The sequence below is a fragment of the Parasteatoda tepidariorum genome, chromosome 4 (assembly GCF_982258835.1).
Source record: "Parasteatoda tepidariorum strain Cologne lab strain chromosome 4, Ptep-v5.0, whole genome shotgun sequence".
NCBI classification, from domain to species: Eukaryota; Metazoa; Arthropoda; class Arachnida; order Araneae; family Theridiidae; genus Parasteatoda; species Parasteatoda tepidariorum.
The window spans coordinates 10,693,943-10,712,224 of NC_141758.1; positions in this window are offsets into that span (position 1 = coordinate 10,693,943).

Genomic DNA, 18,282 nt, shown 5'->3' on the forward strand with positions numbered 1-18,282 from the left:
AAATAATTTTATTCAGTATTTCTGTATTGCTAAGTAAATAATGCATGGAATGACAAAACAAAAGAATTCTTCAATGTTTTACTGCTTCACAGCAATACAGAAAATTAAGTAAAATTATATCGCTGAATTATTCTACTACCATCCAAATCCTCCTCTTGCTTACTCCAAAAATGAAAAGCAACGCAAGATAATATCAGAAAATACAAAATCTAATATTATATAGCATCAAAACTAATGTAAAATAATATTACGTCGAACGCTAGATAATATTAGTTTGCATAGAATCTTATATTATATAATGTGGAGCAAACAGCGACCTCTTGTATCTTTCTAATATTAGAAGTTGTGCAAGATAACATTAGATTTTACCGATTTTCTGATATTATCTAATATTAGGCACTACTTGGGTTGCGTTTTTTCTGCAGTGGTAAGGGAATACTGCACCGAACAGGAGACGCGTGTGTTACAATGAGCCTAACAAGAGATCCCGAATTAAAAGAGTGTTGTCAACAGATAAGAGTGCATGCGATGCAGTCAAATTTTGTCCAGGAAGGTTGCTGCACTCTACACCGCAAATTAACAATGTATGGTGTTTAGGGAGCACTGCCTGCTTTTTACCGCCCGTATTTTTAGGCTATTATAAAATCAACGAAACAGAGTTATGGGTAATTGAGTTTAGGACTTTAACAAATGAAATTCAACTGTTTACAAAAAACAACTGTTGTCATACTGTTTACAAAACAAAAATTTGAATGAAAGAAAAGAGGTGTTTTTATATACATAAAGCATAATAAATAGAGACAAAACTGAATAAACAAAGCTGCCACCATAGACGCAATGTTAACTTAATGCTCTATTTCAATAGAGGTCATTTGGCTCAACGGGTATTTTCCGTTCGAAAGGAAAATTTGTAACAAAATCTTAATTTCGCTACTTTAACTGTTGCTGTTTATAATACCATTTGCCAAATACCAGCTGGCCTGCTTGGTAAAACCAAGCAAATTTAAGGTAGAGAGTGTGTTCTTGTTTTTCAATGGAGCCATGTATGGCTAAGAATGCGACTTTTAGCCACACACACGTTACAGTCCGTTTATAGGGTTAACCAATTAATGCGTCCATTCATTCATCCTCAGATCATAATTTGACCTGAACTAGAGAATGCTGAATCTCCAATCCCCCGAAGCTCTGATTTTTTGGGAACTTGAAGGACTTTGTGACCAGACATATTTTAACGTTCACCAGTCACCATTGACTACACGGAAAGTCTTTGGCCGGCGGGGATCGATTTTACGACCTCTTGAACATGGGTCCAACTCCCTATCAACTGAGCTATCCCGGCCTCTACTTTAATTAAATGCTAACCGCGATTACTTACTAACATAAATATCTTACGAAATGCGACAGATTTAAGATCATAAACTATATTATCTAATATACATAATTCTCTTACGTGGCTCCCAAATTTTGGCTGTATTTCTTTTCCACCGGTGGCAGCGTTTGCTTTGTTTTGTTTACGTTACTATTTCTTTCACAAGGCGACAAAAAAAGCCTCATTACAACTCCCCGAATGGTAACGCTAGAAAATAGACCAATGATTGCCGCTAAAAATGTCGCATGCCAAATCTAGCTGAGATGGCTCAATATATAGCGCTTTTAAAAACGGAAACTGAAATAACCGGAGAACATCAGCTGCGGCAATCTCATACTATTAAGCTAGGCAGAAGTGAGTAGTCTTTGTCGATAGATCTCTATTTTAGTATTTTGTTGAAAGCGCTTTTTTTCACGAATTTATATATTACGAATTTATTTGACGATTTTTGATTTATATCTCGAATTATACTATAGCACATTTCTAATAGGTTTAACGAATTACATGCAAATTATTTGAATTCAAATTTATTTTAATGACGTAGTATTTACTAAAAAGAATTTTTTAATAAAGTAATTTTTTTTTAAAAAAAGTATTTATATGAATTTGAATAATTGTTTTGAATTCTCAGAATTTTGTGCATTTGCAATGTTTCTAAGTTAGTAGCGAGCGAAGCGAGCTTGGTTTGTGAAGCAAACCATATAAGATTGCGTAGCAATTTTCGGGGGTTGGCGAGCGGTAGCGAGCAGGGGGCGCAGCCCACTAACTTAATATAGTTTATGATCTTATGATCTTTAATATGTAAATACTTTTATTGAAAACTAGATTATCTGTTTGCAAATAACGACTCGCGCAATTTGTCGTAAGCAGCTGTTAACTTTCTAACGGGAAGTACCGAAGGTGAAGAGCTTGAGATTTATTTCTGTTTACATTTGTCATTGTATCACTTCTGCGGTGCGATTGTCATGAGTTTTATTTATTATTTATTATCGAAAAAAATTCTAATTTCGTTAGACAAAGAGAAATGGTGAGATATACTGATTTTCTCAACCTTTTTTTCTAATATTTAGTACCCAATGGCAAAATGGGTCATGTTTTGGGTTTTATGGCATGTGCACTTTATTAGGACGCCATCACACTTTTCAATTGTGTTCAAGAGTAATGGTAAACAGTGCGCATGCGTCGTCATTGTATACGTTTCTATGGCGACCGCTGTTGCTTGATAATTTTTTTAGAATTATTTTTTTCTTTCTATTTTCACCAGTAGTCATTCTCAATGCATTTACATAATAATAATTTATATATACTTATTATTAATACTTATTATTAATACATAATAATGAGTATTTTTATATTCCTTTTATTTTCAACTTATAATTACTGTCTTGACGGCGATCTTAATATAAATATGAATACTGAAGAAGGAAAAGTATTCTGTGACGTCTTGAAACACGTATATAGCCATTATTTGAAAACAAATCCGACGATAAATATCAATTGAGACAATTTTGCAACTTATGATTTGAAATGTTGCGGCGCTTATCGGAGTTTCAACCAGATAAAAAAAGGCAATTGACCAATGGGTAACCAGGGATCGTATTAAAGCGATCACGATTTTTTTAGAACTATTTTCTGTTATTTCGATATTAAACTTATTCCAAAGTTTATTTTGGAGTCCACATATTATGGAATACTGATTAATGTAATTTTCATGCGTGGAGAACTTTCTAATCTATTTATTCTGAAAAAAATTATAAGCCAAGCAAAAACATATAAGAGAGATTCAAAGCCATGCGTTTTTTTAATATTTATCATACTGATGCTTTCAAAATAGTTTACGGGGAAAGTAATATTTGCTAATACAGCGTGAAATGAAATAAAAACTGAGATTAATAAATAAAAATATATTCTTTGATTGTATGACATTCGTACGAATTTTAACACTATATCCGAAAACTTCAGCAGTGAAGGCTATTCAAAAAATGACCTTATATAAATAATAGGTTTGTTATTTTTACAGGTTGTGAAAAACACAACCTGTAAAAAAAATTAATATTATAATACGACAAAGATACATTCAAACTTTAATCCTATTTCATGCAACGAGTAATATGAGTGAAGACTCTGATGTAAGAAATATAACTTTTATTGTTGATTTTTAACATTCCCAGCTGGAAAAATCATACAATACTTAGAGATTACAAAAAAAAATTCTATTGCTGACAATAAACTGCTTTATATTGTATGTAACATTAACTATTATCAAGAAAAAATAAGTATTGTGCATTAAATGACATCATAAAAAGTATACATGACACTTAAAGTTGAAAAAAAAAGTATTTAACCCTATACTTATTTTAATTGTAAAAAAAAGAGGATATTAAAATAATTTTGATTTCAAAAACAATCATGAGTAAGAAAAAGAGTAGGATATAAATTATCAAAAATATATTATATTTTATTGTTTGTATTGCAAGTAACATTAACTATCACAAAAAAAATATAATTAGCGTCAAATAACATCATAAAAAATATGCATGATACTTGAAAATTGGAAAAAAAAGTATTTAACCATATACTTAATTTAATTGTAAGAAAAAAAATGGGACATTAAAATAATCTTGAGTAATAAATGAGTAATAAAAAGTGTAGGATATTAATTATTAAAAATATATTTAAAAAAAATATTTTGTAATTTTTAAGAAGAAATATTATCTTCTATATTCACTTTAAAATTAACACTTAGAATAAAAAAAAACCGTAATCAATACTACTGATACTTGATTAAAATTAAAAACATGATGATACGAAACTCTAACCAATCGTTAAAAGGCAAACACTACATGGCGTCAAAGAAATACCGCCTAACTGTCCATTTTTCTAATTCGATTAAAAACATTTTATTTTAAATATTGCTTAATAATTTAGATATTGTTAATGGTATATTGAAACATTGCTCTTAAAATATTCAATAATTATTTCATCCTTTTGTTCATTCTAAAAAGTTTACTGTCCCGCATCCTAAAGACTGCAAAGTGAAAGATCGTAGCTGCTCCCAGGGGAACACTGGCGATCACCCGGTAGAACACCGAATTCAAGCTTCATTGGCTGCTGTCAGTAAGCGGGTAGGTGACCACTTTGATCAGCCTGAGTAGGGATTGAGGATGCGCGGTATCGAAAAGTGCCATCGTAATCCATCTACCGTAAAGTGCTCGATTTCGCACCCAGGTCGTCAGGCTACAAAAGTGGAGAAACCATCCTCTCTGCAGGGGATCTAAATTGCGATGGCATGTCATCATCCTCAGGGATGCTTCCTAGACCGTCGCCAATAGCTCATTGTACAACTCTAGCGCGACGTTAATAAAATACCTACCGACCTACCTTAAAAGTTTTCCTAATAAAAAGATAGTAATGGAAAATTTCTAAAAATTGTGACTACAATTCTCGATTAAAGCATGGTTTTTCTTTTTCAAATATAAATAAGGTTGCAAAGTTTTTCAGAAGTATTTAAGTATTTATAAATGTGATGAAAAGACACGTAAGTTATTCACATACACTTTAAAAGATTTAAAAAAATGCTACGGTAATAGTTAGTGAAGAAAATTTTTCTGTTGTCAGTTACTATTGTGAGAAGTTACTGGTGAGTCGCGTAATTTAATTTTGTTTAAAATGATGACTTAACTGATTTTATATCGAACATATTTTGATGATAAGAAATAATGCATGAAAAATATACAATAGTTTTTTCTAAACTAATGGGGGAAATAGAATAGCATTTTAAAGAGTGAGGACAACTTATATTTTTTAAAAAATAATATTTTAAAAAATATATACATCCAAATTAGCGTAGATATTAATAATTTAAAATATAATGTAAGTGTTTAAATAATATAATGCTCAAATTTTAATGAAAAAACACGAGACGTTCAAAATTAGTATTAAAATTCCTTTGATTGATTGGTTGAGTAATTAGTTAATAATTTATTTCATTAATTAATTGATTGATAGACTTAGTGATTGATTATTAGATTGTCCGACTTAGATTGTCAGGTAGTTAATAATCAGTAACTCAGATTGACTGACTGAGTTACTGATTATTAACTACCTGACTGAAGAACAGACTTACTGACTAATTGATTGACTGTCTGACGGACAGACTGATTGATTGACTGACTGGCAGAGTTATTGATTTATCGACTGACTGACTGATTTAGGAACTGGCTGTTGATTGACTTACTGACTCATTGATTAACTAGGCTTGGTGGTTGAGTGGTTGTGCTTCGCAATACTGTGTTAAGTGTCCGGGGTTCCATTCTCGGACTCAGTTTATCACTTCTTCAATGAGTCTATAAAATGAGTGCTAATCATGCATGGGAACTAAACACTGAGGGCTCCACATTAGGCTGACCACTTAATCGTAACACTTGCCCTTGTACCATAGGGTGATCAAATTACAATACCTAGGAAAGATCACTTTACAGAAGGAGACGAACTGAAGATAGTGTAACTATTTTGGTAGGTAATAATATTATCAGTCTTTTCTCTTCTGTTTATTCTTTATTTTCCAGTTTATTTCAGTTGAGTAACAAGCAATCCATAAGTTAAAAGTGTGCCAAGTGCTGTAATTATTGAAGTTCTTGAAAAATAAATAATCTCGCAACCAGATAGCACAATGAAGCGTCTATCTTTCAAGGACTGCAGAAGGAATGTCCTACGAGTATGCAAAGCCACGCAGCTGTTTTGTATAAGGTATTTGTCATACAACTTTTGGAAGCAGCACCTGGTTTTACACATGGCTACCGGTACCTCAGCAGCGAAACCCATGAGAACAATTAGTAAAACAACCGAAGTACTAAACACAAAAACATTTTCTGCAATCACTGGTCCGGTCTTTTCTTCCTCGTCATAAAGAGCAGCTGATGCCATAATTGTAAAACTGGATATAGAATCTGCAAGAACCAACAAAAAAGTGGGCAACGAAAACACACATTGTATTCGGTCAAGCAGACCGCATATCTGAAAGAATCGATTTGCCATTTTAAACAAGCTCTCCTCTGTAGGTGCCGTATTTGAATTTAACAGTTTCCTAACAGTCTTACGGTGTTCATTTAACAGTTGACAACAGCGATGACACATGATGCAGTACAAGAAAGTAATGCCGCTCGCGAAAATGGGATCAGAGGAGTTAGTCATCATAATTTTGGTGAAGAAATAAGCGTTTAAAATGGCAGTGAAGTTATCAACTTTGCTGCCGTAGGTGTAAAACTTGTAATAATGGTGGCTTGCATCTCGGGTGTTCATGAGATAGGCTTCTACACCTCCGTATACGAACGGTATAATGAGTAGACTTACCACAAATGTAACATTTACGAACGATTTCTCTAAAGGTTTTGCTACTATTACTCCCTTGCACAGTTTTTCTAGTTTTTCAATGGTCGATTTAATTCTTCTTCTTCTGTAGAAGCAAACGTGCCACAGGATAAAGCATAAAGTATTACTGAAAAGGTATGAGAATATCACTTGGAACTCTCTCCAGTTCTGTTCCAAGTTGAAATAGCTCATGATCCAGTAATCAACAAAAGCAACGTGGAGGAGAAATGTATAAAGAACTCCGAAAGTTCTGGTTCCAAAAGATAGCTTATGGCTCCTGCAGTTAATGGGCTTACCATTTCCAACGTCTATGCCAGTGAAAGAAAGTGCTTTTAACTCAATGCCAAAGATGGCGGCTTCTTCACATTCATGCTTAAAGTCCTCAGAAGAATAGACCTTTTTCATTTTATTTAATAAAATAGACAACACGTAACGGGTGGTTCTTCTCAACTGTTCAGTTTTCGAAGCAAGCATTTACTTAAATTTTCGCCGAACAGGAAAGAAGTTCGACAGTTTCTATTGAGTAAACTTCATTTATTTCTTTGCGCCAAAGAAAATTTTAGTTACTCTCTAATCAGAGGCGGCTTCCTTTTATCTTGAACAAGAATATGAGAAATGTTTTGGTTAGACAGAGTCGCTTAACAGCTAAGTGTGTCGTTTCAAAAAAGGAACAAAATCGGACGTCGTCCATTTATAACATTGATGAATTAATGTCGCCCATGTTGCGCAAGCTGATAATGTATAGCTGATAATTCAAATAATATTTTTTTAAAAAAAAATTAGTATTCACTGTTTGTGAACTATAAGCAAGCATTTGAATTAACCTTACATGGAACTTAACTGTTTGTTACATGGATATGATATGATTAAAATATCGATAGGATAAATGAGCGATGAGTGAAAAAGACATCGATATTGTTCTCCGATGGAGGGGGTACCATTTTTCAAATTTCTCGATAACATCTCACACTGTGAACGTCGATTATTTTACAAAAATAAAATTGAAGGTAGGAAATATCCAGGGATGCACGCAAGGGGGTTCTAAAAAAAGCATTTGTACTATCGAAAATCTGAATAATTAAAAATTATGCTTTCTTTTTTAATGTTCTTAACTTTTTTTTCTTTAAACAATTTGTTATTTTTAATTAAATAATCAGTTAATTTTTTTTCTTTAAATAGAAATTTTATATTTTGTGATGCAGATATGTAAACGGAATCTTATAGTAGTCCGAAACTGAACTTAAAACTTTTCTTATTTTTACGTAATAATTAACTGATATGGCTACGTAGTGTATCGCGTACCTATTTTCGAAGCATGTTAAAAAACTATATCATTAAAAGCTTTTTTAAATAGCTGTTTAATTTAAATAAAATGTAATTTTTATATGATATTTTCTTTAGAAAATTAAATTTTAGAAATTTAAATTTTAAACCCATAAGTTTTGGTTTAGCAATATTAAATAAACTAAAATTATTTGTGAAAAATTATTCGCGATCCTAACTCTTGAGTACGCTTTCTGGGGAGAAGATCGGTTCTATGTTTTAACCCTCTCCTCCTCTATTCAGTTGTTTAGGAATGTACTACAATATTTTTCTTTCTTCATATTTTTCGTATTTAATTGTGAAAAGTATTTTTTTATTATTTCCATGACTTTTTTTAGAACTATGTTCAATTTAGTTTTTCGTTCCAAATAGTTTCCAAACTCAAAAGTTTTTAATTTGTTTGAAAATCAAGACAGAAACTAGCGTTCTTCCTTCTTCTATGACCCTCCACGGCCTGAACAGCCTGGTCGGTAGGGTGCTGGGCCCATGTCCGAGACTTCGTGGGTTCGAACCCCGCCGGCCGAAGACTCCCCGTGCAGTTGGTGAGTGATGCACGTAAAAATTCTGTCTAGTCGCGAAAGTCCTCCATGTTCCCATGACAAATCAAAAGCTCTGGGGGTACTGGATTGGAGAACGATCGTTCTCTGATTCAGGTCAAAATTGCGATCTGTGGATGAATGAATGGATGTATGAATGGGTCCGCCTTATAAACTGGTGTGACGTATGATGTGACAGAAGTCAAATTCTTGGCCATAGATGGCGCCACTGAAATACAAGAAGCGCACCCTCTGCCTTAAATCTGCTCGGTTTCACCAAGCAGGCTTGCTAGTATGGCAAGTGGCATTAGAAACAACCAACCAACCATGGCTCTCCACACGCTATGGATGAAAGCATGCGAAGTATAGCCATAGGAAGAGAGTTCTGCTGTAAGCCACCTTGTGGCCCATTTTGATGGCCTATAATGCGAATACGGAAAAATATTTTTAACAATATAAAAATATATATTTAATGTAAATTTTTAAAAATATTTTAATCAATATTTTCCCGAGAATTCATGCGTGTTCCTAAGGAAATATTGCACCTTGTTACATTCAAACGAAAAAAAATTTTACCTAGAAAAGGCAAATATCAGAATTTGCTTCTAAATGATATCTAAAATATCTAGTAACGTAAAAAATAAAGCTGGGTTAGTAATACCTAAAAAAAAATCAGTTGATAAGATTCAAGATTGGTATTGTGAAGATCTAGGGTTCGATACCTGATGGTCAGAAAACTGCTTAAAAGAAGTGTTTTCAGCCCGAAAAGACATTCAATTTAAATTTAAGCCATCTAGCTGGACGGAAAATGGTTAAAACCAGTACTTACAAGTTTATACTCTTTACTGTATTGATATATCTAAACTTTCAAACTTGGGGTAATCTCTCTATATAAATTCAATATTTACTTGTGAATCATTTATATATCTCGTACTTAGAGGTATTTATCAATAACTATTTATAATTTTTTACTAATTATTCTCGATATGTTTTTAAATTGATGGTTATTCAACTCTTCGTAACTTTATTCAACTTTGAGTGTTTTTCCTTTATTATATTATAAATTACACAAGGAACAATTTTTGAACTGATCTTAGATTCCGTGTCAACTGATTTTGAACCAGCAATCGATTTCCCTCTACAATTTACAGTTTTTTATGTAACTCAATAATATATTCCTAACCAGGATTTTTTATTTTAAATTACTCGAGGGAATACTAAGTGTCCCACTTCTTTGCAACGTAGGGAATAGCAGAAAGAAGTGTATGATACATTTCAGTTTATAATGCGATATGTTAAGGTCATCTGTTTTTGTCTTTTATATTATTCATGAAGGATCAGATAAGCATTAACGTGTGTATTTAAAACCTATACTTTCTTTATAAACTTGTACTTTCAGATACAAAACTAAACTAAAAAATATAAATTTGAATAAAATCTTTAGTTTTTCGAATAGAACTAACTTTAGGTTTGAAATGCTCATCCCTGAAATAAGGAAATATCAAGAATTTGCATAAATGGAACAATAAAATTTGTTCTCTAATGTTATTCATATGAAGGTTTCTTATCAAGCAACATTTTTAAATCTACAGTCCTCGGCCAAATTATTAGACGCAGTAAAAAGTCCATGTAAGAACTTAATTATCATGCTTATACAGCTTTATTGTTTTTACGCGAATGAAACCGGTTTGCACTCGTTTACGTCCGTGTATTAATTCGTTGAATTAGACAATATATAATATAAATTCAATGATTGGATAAATTAGAAGATATATCATATGAATTTAGAATATTTATTATATCAGGTATTATATTAGTATATAATAATAATTCGACCAAATTATTCGACGCACTGTTGTTTTTTAATAATTACTTGTTTTGTGCCAGTTTATTAGCAATACTTTTATATTTAAACATAAATGTAATGGGTTTTTATTAGGGGGATTTTTATATATATTTCTTATCTATATTATATAAAACGCTAATACGTATGTATGATTGTATGTATCAATAAAACCGATGATATTTCTTTTCTCGCGCTGGCAACAGTTTTCATTTTTAATTGATTGGATTCGGCACGCAAGAGCACGTAGTGAGCAACCAGATAACAATAACCAGAGCGAGCATTATCAGGTTGTTCAATTCAGATTCATGCACTAAAAGCATGACAATATTTAATTTAAACTCAATTAGGAATTAATTAATTAATTGAAGTGAGAATGCTTTAAAAGGCCGCTGTTGAATTGATATTTTTCTATTGGGAGCTACCTAAACGTCTGAAAAACGTTTAAGTGTTTGTATTGAATGCATTGAATTTTTTTTATATTTCGCGTTTATTTATGCATTGAATTTTCACGCTTTAAAATGCAGAATATTAGTGAAGCAATATTTGATAATTTATTTTGCTAATATGTTTCTTATTTAGCTAATGTTTTGATTTTTTCACCATGTACAATCTAAATAGCTAATATACTTTTTTAAAAGCCAATAAGAACATTGGTAGAATTCTTCTACATAAGTACAATACTATGTCTTTGATGATAATATATTATGTCTTTGTGCTAGAACATTGTGTTCATTGGCGAGCGAGCGCAGCGAGCCATGGTTCACGGCGTGAACCACATAGGACTGCGTAGCAATTCTCGGGGGTTGGCGAGCGCTAGCGAGCAGGGGACGGAGCCTCCTAGTCTATTATATATAATTCTCTTACGTGGCTCCCAAATTTTGGCTGTATTTCTTTTCCGCCGGTGGCAACGTTTGCTTTGTTTTGAAAACACCAAAGCATTCTGCCTTTTAACGATGTGCTTCTGATCTAATATATATAATTCTCTTACGTGGCTCCCAAATTTTGGCTGAAGTACTTTGTACAACTAAATAAGATTCTTTTCACACCAGTTAAATATTTACTTTATTTTCTTCATTCATAGAGAAAACAGTCGGCAAAGAATTCTGTCAGGTTAAAAAACATTTCGCTAAAAAAATAGCGAATTCTAAAAGAAATAAAAATAAACAACTTAAAAAATGAAAATGCTGTTGCCAGCCATAGATTTTTTTGAAAGTTAACTTAGTAACATAAATCAAAATGACATAGAAGCGCAACTAGATCAAAATTATGATACCTGAGCGCTTGACGTAACAAATTCTTCAATTCTAAAAGTGTATCGCCAAATGCCCAAATTAACAATTGTGTTCAAGAAATTCTATAAAAAGTTTTAAATAAGCAACCTACTTCTACAACTGCTTCTTGAAGAACTTGGCTCATTGATTAAAAATATTGTTTTAATTTTACAGTACTAACTTTACTTCTACTTTCATTATTGCTATGACCTTCTTTCATTACATTTTACAACTTCATGCTAAATTTGAGGACTTTAAGTTGTTCTGTGGTTGAATACTAACATTTAGAAAAAAATAATATTTAGAGGTTAAGAGTTGCCTGAGAAAAATTTGAATTGTTGACACTGAACTTAACAATGGAAACAATCGTTTTTGTGAAAAATTGAATTGTATTGTTGACATCAAAACTAGAAATATGCGTTTCAACTTAACAATACTACCTTAATTTATACTTTAGATTTGCCTCAGAGAAATTTGAATTGTTAGCAATGACTTAAACAAAAAGTTTTATTTTAACTGACAAATACTATATTATAATTTTAACTTTTTCTATGACTATACTCATTTTCTTTGTTTTTTATACATTTTATTTTTTTGTGATAAAATAAAAAACTTATAGTTGTTCTGCTTCTGAACACTGATCAAAACACAAAATGATGGGCTTCATCAATAATCAAAAATATATACATTTATTTTACAAATTCCATATTATTAAGGTGGCGCCCTTCAGAGAATTAAAAATACAAAATTATCCTCATCAAAGCCAATGCTTTACATCCGGCGTTCAGTGGCAGACTACTATTTCATATTGTTTTACAACACATGGCTTTAGCCCTCTGGTGGGAAAGACTTTAAAACAAAACTTACAACAGTTACTTTTCTCAACAACTGAAATTTAGAATAGTGTGATTAAGAAAAATATGTGAACTGTTTGCAATTTCAAATTAATATTGAAATGTACAGGTTTAGAATTTTCTACAGTGAAAAGTTTTCGGAACTTCAGTATTCCAAAAAGTATACAAAAACTAGACGATAAGAACGTATCCAATGAGCGAGCAAAGCGAGCATTGGATTGCGAAGCAATCGGAAATGAACTGTGAAAGCAGTTCCGGGGGTTGGTGAGCGCCAGCGAGCAGGGGGCGAAGCCTCCTAATATTATATAAAACGCTAATACGTATGTATGTATCAATAAAACCGATGATATTTCTTTTCTCATGTTGGCAACAGTTTTCATTCTTAATTGGTAGAATTCGGCGCGCAAGAGCACGTAGTGAGCATCATATGGCTAATCTATATTATATAAAGCGCTAATACGTTTTAATTGATAGGCTTCGGCGCGCAAGAGCACGTAGAGAGCATCATATGTCTAATCGGGTGAATTCTCACCGAATTATCAAAACAATTCTCACAAAATTATCTTCACCGAAGCCGATGCTTTACATCCTACGTTCAGTACTATTTCATATTGTTTTACAACTCATGGTTTTAGCCCTCTGGTGGGAAAGACTTTAAAACAAAACTTACAACAGTTACTTTTCTCAACAACAGAAATTTAGAATAGTGTGATTAAGAGAAATATGTGAACTGTTTGCAATTTCAAATTAATATTGAAATGAACAGGTTTAGAATTTTCTACAGTGAAAAGTTTTCGGAACTTCGGTGTTCAAAAAAGTATACAAAAGCTAGACGTTAAGAACGTATCCAATGAGCTGCGAAAGCAGTTCCGGGGGTTCGCGAGCGCCAGCGAGCAGGTGGCGAAGCCTCCTAGTTTGTATTTATTTCTAACGTATTGCGTTACAATGTTAACCAATTAATATATGAACGTAAACGAGTGAAAACCGGTTTCAGTCGTGTAAAAACAATAAAGCTGTATAGTATTACATTATAATTAAGATTTTATATAGAATCTTTAGTGCGTCTAATAATTTGGCTAGGGACTGTAGATGTTTACTTACAGTTTTACAATTATTAAAAAATAAATAGGCTCTATTTAGTTTTTTAGTAAGTATACTATACAACTGTGTTCGTTCATCGTAAGCAGTTAGTTATTAAGAAAAAATTACTATTCACAATTCTAAAATAACAATAAATAACTTTTCCCACTATTGAACAATAAACATTGCCAAAAAATATTTAAGAAGCTTTTATAATTATCAAAAATTAAAATAAAAATTAAAAGCAAATTTGTCAATGAAGTTGCTATGGTAACCTAAGTTTGAGATTCCTAATTAACATTCGAAAAAAAAAAACTTCTTTTTAATAAAAAATGTCGTCAATTGTTCCCTTAAATTTGAATTCTATAACCTTTTACATTTGTTTATTAACTAAATCAGAGATTAAAATTGTGTTAATGCATGTTGAAAAGTAGATTTTGATGAAATAATCTGTTTATACAATTTACATTAAAAAAGATTTTACTTTTAAATGAAATAATTAAAATAGTTTAATTCTTTAAAATTGTAAAAACTTTTTTATTACATTATAATAGATTTTACAATTTTAAGGAAATAATCTGTTTAGAGTAAAAAAAAAAATAGTTGTGAAAAAATCGAGAGGGGTAGAGCTTTTAATTATAAAAGAATCCACTAAGTTAAAGAGTTTTTCTTAGATTTTTTTTCTTCACCCATCAAATAATTATTTTTCACCTTATTAACTCTGTCATCAGATGTTTATTACCCTAAGACGTTTTATGAGGAACAAAAAATAAAACGGTCTTAAAAGCATCAAACAGAAAACGATAAAATGTGACACTGGGGAAAAAAAAGTGAAGACGATCTGAAGAGCAAACGATGAAATATACCACCGACGGAAATGAATATTTATAAATACTGTAGTGAACGACATTTCCAAATGTCCTAAAATTCCCATAAAATCTGAAATGGCAGAAGTAAACATTAATAACAAGAAGAAAAAATCCTAATTTCAAAACTGAAGTTATTTCCGTCTTGTGGTTGCCATAGTTTGCTCACTAAATTCACTTCACTTCTTTTCCGGTAAAAATCAAATTCCCTAACGTAGCAACTTAGAAAACGATGAAAAACAAGAAAATAATCTATTTTCTGAGAATTGAGTTTACGTGAATGTTTAAAGATTCCATGTCAGCAGAAAAGAAAAATTAAGAAAAATCGATGTACTAAGTAAAATTGTAATTGTTCTTAGGGAGTGGCTTTTATTTTTAGGAAATGATATTTCTTATTTCTTCCCCTTCTTTTACTTCCTCGCGTATTTCGTTTTTTATTTATTTTTGCTCGAAGAAGTATGACTAAATCCCATTTAGAATTTTTTCCATTTTCTTTCAAGTGGAATCGAGTTTTGGAGCAACTACTTATGAGAAATTTGGAGTACTTATTGAGGTACTTTTATTTAAGAAGGATAAGTGATATGAGACTATCAGAGACGTAACTAGATTTCTTTTTTTTTTTTTGGAGATGAGGGAAACTCGAAAAGTTTAAATTTCAAAACGGAAATTCATATTTTCCTTTTATTTTTATTTTATAACCGTCGTTGAACAGCCGATCAGATTTTCAGGTTTACGACTACCAATGTTCAACGATACAACCTTATAATTTTGAACTTAATCCAGAAGACAAAGGAACTCTTGGACCAAGTATTGTGGGAAATTTTTCCTTAGTGGTGGACTTATTGATGGAACTAACTGGCATTTGTATAACATGGAGAGGGAAACCACGAAAACCTCCCACGATTAGCCTGACGGCAAGGGAATTCTAAACCATGATTCGTCTACCACTTCGAATATTTTTCGTCAGCACTGTTATCGGTGCGAGTCGGGTACGGGACACGGGTGAAAGCGAGACGGAAAAGAAGACGGAGACGCAGTGATCACATTTCAATTTTAACTAGTTTTCGTAACGAGTAAATTTATTCTTTTTTTTTTTTTTAATTTTTTAACATTTTTTATTTATCTGCCAGAATGAAGCAGTTTCTATATATGCTGCAATTTTAAAAAAAATCTTGATAGTTACAAAAATTAAATTTTTCTCGAAAATATGCTGAAATAAAATGCCTTTTGTACCAGTTTTTGCTCTTTTCCGTCTTGGTTTATATAGGCTTTCAGCCCTGATACGGAAAATCATATCGACCACCCATCGTTGAGATTTAATCCAGGTTCACCTCATTGAAAGGCGAAAGCTCTATTCTCTAAGCCACCACGGCATTATTTAACCCTTTGGGGACGGGTGATTCAGAAAAGCATTCGTACAAAATCAGAATCAAGTTGTAATTAAATAAAAAACGGTAACTCAAATGTAGTCGTTGCTAATTTGACAGACTTACTTTGCTTTTAATTTAATTATTGTTAGTTTAAACATATATATAATCAATGTTAATTCAAAGTATAACTAAATAGTTTTATTTTGAACAAAAGATTGGTGAATTAAATAAATCAAACAATTATTACTCCGCCCACAAATAAACTGCTAAAGAAATACTTTGATTACCAGTTTTATATTTTTAACCTGATTGATACGGTTTTATGCTGTCACGTATTTGTGTCGGTCGGCCCCAAAGGGTTAAATTATCCGGCCGGGGCTCGAAGCCTACGTATAACATGACGAAAAAGAACAAAAACTGGTACGAAAGGCATTTCATTTTAGCATGTTTTTAGAGAAACATTAAATTTCTGTAACTACCGAGATTTATTTTAAAATTGTAGCATATAAGTAAAACTGCTTTCTTTTTACTTGAGTAAGAACACAGTACCATACCTGCCAACTTTTAATTCTTTCGAGGATGCTTTTCCCCAGCGGTAGTAAAACGTAATTTAAATTACAATTTTATGCCGAAACGTTCACTGTATTGTGAGAGCGCTTAAACGAAGTACCTCGACAGTAATGCATATTAATATATATGCTTAACTTTTTTAAAAATAGTGGTGGTCAAAAATGATTATAAATTAAGTTTATAAATGCAAGGAATATATAGAAAGCATACATTTTGCTACCACTTTAAATATAGAAATAAAATTTTACGCCAAATGCGTAAAAGTTGGCAGGTATGCGAGTACTCTAGTCGCCCACGGGCATCAATACAGACGAAGAAGTGGAGTGCCCGCTCTGCGGGCAATGTACTTCGTACTACATCTCAGCCTAAGCCTAAGTCTAAGCCTTACTTGAGTAAAAAGTAGATAGTGATAAATAATTTGAAGCAGAGATTTTGATTTACTCCTTCTGAAGACAAGTTAAAACTGAAATGGTTTTTCTACCAGCTTCTTAGCCTAGCATCCGCCTGCGTATTTATACTTGAAAACGGTCGTTGAATAAATTTTAACTAAAATGTAGTAACTTAACAACTAAGTTTAATTAAATTTTTGGTCGCCCTAGGCATCCTTGTTGATATTCATTAAAATAGCGTTCGAAGTTTCTCGAAAACCTCGTTAATTATGATTTTTAAAAGATATGACCAAATCCTCTTTTGAGGATAATCCACTAAGAACAATCTGAGATTTATTGAGACTTCTACAACAAAATTTACTTCGTTAAGAACTTTAATTACGGCATTTCAATCGCGAGATTTACAACGTTTGAAAAGCTTAAAATAATATAATTAATGTAATGATAATTATTAATTAATTAATATAATTAATATGATAATATAATTAATATTAATGTAATTTAATTAATATAATAATATAATTTAATTAATATAATAATATAATTTAATTAATATAATAATATAATTTAATTAATATAATATAATTAGAGTAATCACGAAACCTTACTAAATCCAATAGACTTAAGGTAGGGGAAAGGATGCAACTGTGAGCCTTTTTTACAAATGTGCCAGAAAACCATATCTAATAACTCCGTATATAATACAATTCTAAGATCTGATCAAAAATTTTATGCAACAGAAAATGTACAAAAGCTATAATATACTTAAACAAACATATACTATACTACTATACTCATAGCAAAGTTATTATACATAATTCAATGGCGACGTGATTGGAAATGAGGAAGGTGGAAAAAAATTAAATTGAAGAAATATATAGAAAAATACGGAGTCAGAAAAAAAAAGATGTTAAAAACCTATTTTTAAAAGCACCAAACTCGACTCCCTGGTCTCCCCCTGGTACATATATATATATATATATATATATATATATATATATATATATATATATATATATATATATATATATATATATATATGCATAATTTGTACTGAAGTTCGCAATGCACACTTATATGTATAAAAGGATATATTCTAAATTTTAAAAGAAATATGAAATGGGAATTTTTATTTAAAATCTTTTTCATCATTATCCATTCTCTTATTCTCTAGTAACTTTTCCGCTTGTTTTTCAGCAGAACCAAATTGCCATTACTAGGAAAAAAATTAATTCTTTAAAACGGCAAGAAAAAAAAACTTTTAATTTAAAAATTGTTTGTAACATTTGACATTTTCAAAAAAAGGCAACTTTTCACAGTACAGTCGAAGAAAAAAAAAATGTTTTTATAAAAATCAGAAAGTCTTGTAGATGGAAGGAAAAGAGAACCAGCCCCCCCCCCTCGGTTGGGATATGACTCCATTAAACTTTCCTCAAAA